The sequence below is a fragment of the Nothobranchius furzeri genome, chromosome 17 (assembly GCF_043380555.1).
Source record: "Nothobranchius furzeri strain GRZ-AD chromosome 17, NfurGRZ-RIMD1, whole genome shotgun sequence".
NCBI classification, from domain to species: domain Eukaryota; kingdom Metazoa; phylum Chordata; class Actinopteri; order Cyprinodontiformes; family Nothobranchiidae; genus Nothobranchius; species Nothobranchius furzeri.
The window spans coordinates 56,541,710-56,548,329 of NC_091757.1; positions in this window are offsets into that span (position 1 = coordinate 56,541,710).

Here is a 6,620-nt window from a genome sequence, read left to right on the forward strand (position 1 = left end):
GATGATACAACTTTTTACTATTCAGGAGACACTGTTGAGCAGATGATAGAAGTGATGCAAACAGAGATGAAAAAAATTAAACTATGTTTTGATGGGAAAAAACTATCATTAAACAGTGATAAATCATGTTTTATGATATTTAGTAATGCATATTCAAATGATGAAATTTTATTAAATATAGATGAGATTAATGTGAAAAGAGTTAAACAAGTCAAGTATCTGGGAGTCGTCGTTGATGAAAAAATGTCTTGGAAGCTGCATATAAACAGCGTCAAAACTAAAATATCTAAAACTGTTGCACTGTTACATAGAGCTAAAGGGTTGCTTGATAATAATTCACTATATTTGTTATATAACTCACTGATTATACCGTACCTGAACTACTGCATTGAAATCTGGGGAACAACATATAAAACTTACACAAATTCCATTTACATCTGACAGAAAAAAGCAATAAGAATAATCACAAGGAGCAACTACAGAGATCCGTCCAATCCATTATTTATTAAATTAAAAACACTAAAATTCTACGATCTGGTGGACTACAATGTTTTAAAATGTATGTATAATGCAAACAAAAGGAACGTACCTGCAGGATTAATCAAAAGATTTACAAAAAGACATAGCAAATATGCTTTAAAAGGACATGAATTATTTAACATACCTAGACATCAGATAATGGTAGAGGAACCTTGTGTGTCCATATATGGAGTTAAATTGTGGAATAAATTAAATACTGAACTCAAGAATGCAAAAACAATATTGACTTTCAAAAAAGAGATAAAAAATGAAATTATTAACTTATATAGATCCGTTACATAAATGTGTGAGGGGAGGGGGGTGGGGGGATGAAAGAAAAAAAGGAAACAAGTCTATGTATTCATTTGTGTATATATGTATGTATATATATGTATATATGTATGTATATATGAGTATATATGTAAGTATATATATGTATGTATATATGAGTATATATGTATGTATAGAGGTCTATAACTTTATGCTTCTCTCTGTGTAACTCGTTTTCTCTTTTTTTCGATTCATGACTTGAGATTGTGTGGGCCAACCAGTCCAGGAACTTTATTGTTCAATTTTATTTTATTTTTTAAGAATCATGATTGTTTCATTTGTATTAATGTTATTTTAGTTAAAAGGGGCAGATAACATAAGTTTTTCTTCTTTCTGTCCCCTTTTTCACTTTGGCTTATAGCAGTTTATTTCTGTATTTTTATTTTAATGTCAATAAATGAAAAAAAAATTAATAAATAAATCTGTTTCAATAACCCTCCTTCCAATATGATTCAGACATTAGACTATTATTTAATTCTTTTACTATAAAATTCCTACAAATTGCATATTTAATGTGAGATCATTAGTCAAATATGACATTTATTTCTGTGCCTAAGCTAATAAATCTGTTGTTGAGCTTCCTTTCTAAGGCAAAGTTTAAGATGTTATGATTTATCTTTAATTTGCTGAAAGGAAAGCTGGTTATTAGAACTAAAACCCTTTTGTTTTTCCTTTTAACTCTCTAACACACTCAGTCGAGTAAAACGTCTCCTACCCACTATCAACCATTTAGAATAGCACTATAGAGGGATTACCCAATCATTTATTCGTGTTTTTTAGCTGTCGCCTCTGCTTTTTTGCTGTTTTTAGAGCTTTTACTGTCGTTTTCTTCTCTCTAAGGATCCTTGTTTTCAGTGCTGTCCTCCTCCAGGCCTCGTGTCGATAACCGCCAACCCTTGAGGAAATGGGTGCTCCTGTTTGTGCTTTCCTGCTCTTCCCAACCTCCAGCTATCTCTGTCCTAAATTTGTGAAACTAATAAGATCCAAACATAAAAACTATGGTTTATTGAGGGGATTTGTACCACTTAGCTCAGGTCAGGTTAGATGCATGATCTGTGAACGATTCAAACGTTGTTTGTGAGGTAGAACTCGGTCAGCTGCTGGTTACATTCCACCGACACAAACATCAAGTGTTTTTGTGACAAACGGCCACACGGGCAGCAGCAGAAATACATCCCAGATAGTGGGAGCCTGATAAAGTTCTGCTGTTGAGTGAAAAACTGAGAGAATGTGAGGTTTTCTGCAGGATGTCTGGGGACGCATACGTAAACAACAGAGTCAGGGGCAGGCATTTCAGCGCTAATGAGAAACATCACGTTCACAAATGTTATCATTGTTCTCAACAGACTCGGCTCTCTTTTCAGGGTTGAAGCAGATTTTTGGATTCACAAAGACAGATAGATTTTTTTTAAACATTTTTGGTACGTTCTTGCTGTGTTTGTCTTCTAATTCCATTTTTGGTTCTTTTTTAAAACACAGAAAGGTTTCTCTTTATCTTGCTGACGTTTCGTTTGCGGCTGCAGACATCCTCAGAGCTGATGCTGACGGTGGCGTCGCTTCCTTCTCCGTTTATCCGCGGGCAGCAGAGGACGTTGTCGCCCTCTGCTGCCCGCTCTCTCCTCTCCGACGATGCAGTCCCATGCACGATCCAACGAGTAAACTCCATCGTCTCTGTTCATGGTCCCACATCCACGTCTCCTTATCTCGATAGCTTCTTTTATCCATCTTTTGTATTTCTGTTGTTCGGTGTTTATGATCCTTGTGTTGTCCCGGTCCATTACATGGTTTTCTCTTGTGCAGTGATCTGTTACGGCTGACTTCTTTATTTTATGTTTTATTGCAGAGTTTGCATGGGATTTCGTAGATGACTCCACATTTAAGTCCAGCTGGTATCTTGTCTTTTGGGTGCACTAGTCTGTTTCTAACTGTTGTGTATGGTTTTGTTGGTGTGTTTATGTTGTGTTTTTTCATTGTTGCTCTTATTTTTTCTTTTATGCCTCTGATGTATGGTAGGGTTATCACTGGTTCTTGTCTTTCTGGGTTTCTGGTTCTTTGCTTGTTCTTTTCTATTGTTGTTTGTTTTCCTTTGTTTATCGCCCATGTCGGGTATCGCAGGTCTTTAAAGCGTGTTGTATGTGTTTGTCCTCTTGTTTTTGGTCTCTTTCTTCTGTTATTATGTTTGCTCGGTGATATAATGTTCTGATTACTGACATGTTGTGTATGGTGGGGTGTTCTGATGTCCATAATAGATATTGGTCTGTGTGTGTTGGTTTCCTGTATGTGTTTATGTTTAGGGTCCCGTCGGTCTGTCTGGTGATTTTCATATCCATAAATGCTGCCTTCTGTTTCTGACTCATAAGTGAACTTTATGCTGCCTGTGTCATCAATGTTATCAAGTGTTGTGTTAATGTTTCTGTTTGTCCTGTTGGTATGATTTCCAGTATGTCGTCTACGTAGCGTTTCCATAGTTTTATTTAGCAGTTTGGAGGGGGGGGGGGGGGGGGGGGGCAGTGGCTACGGCTTTTTGTTCCAGGTCTTTCATGAAAAACTGGCACAGGGTGGCTGATAGCGGGTTACCCATGGCGAAGCCTTCCAGTTGTTTGTATATTGTGTTGTCGTATGTGAAGTAAGTGGAGTTAGCTACCAGTCCTATCAGTTGTGCTATGTCGTCTGCTGTGAGGTTTGTTCTTTTGTGTAAAGTTTTGTCTTGTCTGATTCTGTTAACTACTATGTCTATGGTTTTTTGGGTTGGTGTTTTTGTGAACAGAGATGTGACGTCATGTGAGATGAGTATGTCGTTGTCTTCTATTGTAATCTCCTTTAGTTCTTTTGCCAGTTCTGTGCTGTTTCCTAATAACGGGCTGATGATTTAACTGATTTCTCTTGCCATATTGTATGTTGGTGTACCTGCTGTCTACTATTGGTCTAAGTGGTGTTTTGTTTGTGTATTTTTGGTGTTCCATAGATTCTTGGTGTTACGTTTGCTGTAGGAATCCAGTGTTTGTACATTTTTTCTGTTATTTTGTCTTTTTCTTGTAGTGGCTTCAGTAATTTTTTCATGTTTTTCTTAATGTTTTCTGTTGGGTCTTTTTTTTTTCACCATCAGCTCTGAAGATGTTTGCAGCCACAAACGAAACCGTCAGCAAGGTAATCTGCACAAAAAAAATCAATCCCAAACATGTCTCACCATGTTGTGGAGTTGCTAATGCTAACGGTTAGCTTCTACTGGCTGAAATTTGCTCTTCTCTCTGCTGGATGCTAAATCAACACAGCCTTCTTTAGCCGTGAGCCAAGATGGGTGAGTCCGCTAGGCGCAGCCAAGGTGCTGAGGGGATCCGTGTTGGAGGCCTGAGGAACGGGTCTCTGCTTTTTGCAGATCACATGACCCTGTTTGCTCATCCAACTGGGAGACCTAAATGAAACCCCCGGACACGCTGGAGGGACTATGGCCTAGTCCACACGTAGCCAGGTTCTTTTAAAAATGAATATCCGCCCCTCCAAAAACTTGCATCCACACCACCTCGTTTAAAAAATAACTCTGTCCACACGTACCCGGATAAATACGTTGTTAAGGACATGCCAGACCTGTAGGCGGCAGTACTTCCCCCGAATTGTATCCAGTCAGCATCGTCTGTGGTCTTCCCCAAGGAGCAGTAATTCCGCTTGCAAAAACAAACGAGCAAAAAGCGCTTGGACAATTGATAAAGCGAGCGCAGCTCTGAGGGCATCCATGCTGTCGGCTAGTGTAAACACAGGTCGCACACGTGATGTCAGCATTTTTTGTCGCGGAAAGTGACGTTGCGGACCTTAAAACTCCGGTTTTGTCTGTCCACACGCAGACACCCAAAATGGAGAAAACGCAGATCTTCACTTTGGCCTGAGTTTTTAAAAAGATCCGTTTTTGTGTGAAAAAACTCCGTTTTCGTGTGGATGACAGGCCAAAACGTAGAAAAATGTCTGCGTTTTGGCAGATCCCTGGCTATGTGTGGACAGGGCCTATGTCTCTCGTCTGGCCAGGGAACGCTTTGGGATTCCCCTGGAGGAGCTGGCCCAAGTGGCTGGGGGGAGGGAAGTCTGGGCCTCTCTGCTTAGGTTACTGCCCCTGTGACCTGACCCTGGATAAGCGGACAAAAATGTATAGAGGTATGGATGGGTAAGGAGAGGGATGAAGAGATGAAGCTGAGAGCAGTTGAAAACAGAAAAGGAAAGGGTGAAGGAGTGAAGAGAATAAGGAGACCGGGACAAATGGTGAACGCTGGGTGACATGGGCATAAATAAAGTGCTGTCCTGCTCCTGATCCTAAGTTTGCACATAAACTTCATTCAAACCTCACAGTCTACCTGAGTTTTGTTTTTTTACCATGTCCAACCCTTTATGACCACAGTGAACCCATCTCCTGATGACTTCTCCCAGCAGGATAATGCATCATATATACAATATGCAAGCCTAGTTACCTGCATTCAAAAGTACAACAAGTACAAACATGCATTGATTTCTTTGGAGGCCTCACACACCTGTGCAGCACTCCAAATATTCTACGGATACAGCCATCAATCCCCATTTGGAAAGCATCGCTTTCTGATGACATACTTTAACCCAAAACACCAGCATTGACCCCGACATCCCCACAGCTTCCTACATGTTACGCCATAATGGCCGGAAGTGTCTCGACTCAAACCACAAAGATTTCACCATTTTTGTTCCTCGCTGCTGTATTTCTCTATAATAAAAGCGGAAGTCCCAAAACCAAACAGGATATCTGTTAAAAGGAAATGTGTTGCCTTTGATGGCAGAATTATATATTCCAAGTGGAGATGTGAGCACATAGTGTTCTTTAGCGTGTTGAAACGTTTTGTCTGATGCAGAATTTGGTGTGGAAACAGCGCAACAGATGGGAGAACACACCCGTCTCATATCGCAAGGAGAAGATGGGTTTCGCCACTTTTAAGGGTGTAATACGTCTGACTACAGATTATTAATGAGCTGGTCTTAATGAAGTGTTTGTGACATGTAATGGCTGCATAAACATCACGTTGTTTATAAAAAGCAGCTTTGTTTTGTCCTTATTAAAAAATTCTTACAGAGATCAGACCGAGTGGGAAACCCTTTCTATATTTGACTTATAAAGTTTTTTCGTCCATTATAGACATACTGTTACAAAGAACTCAGCATCTTAACTGTTATTTGCTTAGTAGGGTTGTGGAGAGATGGTGTCCATGTCCAGCGGTCACATGGTGAGAGGTGGAAGACACCCTAACAACTAGTCACACATATTCACACACCTAGGGACATGTTAGAAGCTCTAATGAACTGAACACGCATATTTTTGTTCTATGGGAGCAAACCAAAGTTTCTGGAGAATACCCACCCATGCAAACATGCTAGCCGAAGCAAACATGCTAAGTCTGCACAAAGATCCTATGGCCAGAATTAAAACCTGCAACCTTTGCACTGTGAGGCAACAGTCCAACCATGCAATCACAAAGAAGAGTGCATTAAAAAAAGAAAATAGCTAAAATAACATTTTTTCCCCCACAGTTTATGTTCATAAAGCTATCCTGGTGTGTCAGTGTGCGTTTGTGTGCATTAATTACAAACTGAAGGCAGGCAACTGCAATGATCCTGTTCTGCCTTGTCCTTTTTACCCAAACACCTTTCGTTTAGTTTCATTTTTGTCAGACCTTTTAAAAAAATGTTTTGCATCACTTTGCCTTTTATTGCAAAGCTTTTTTGATTCCGGCCATAGTTAATTGGGGGCTTGTCCGGGATTT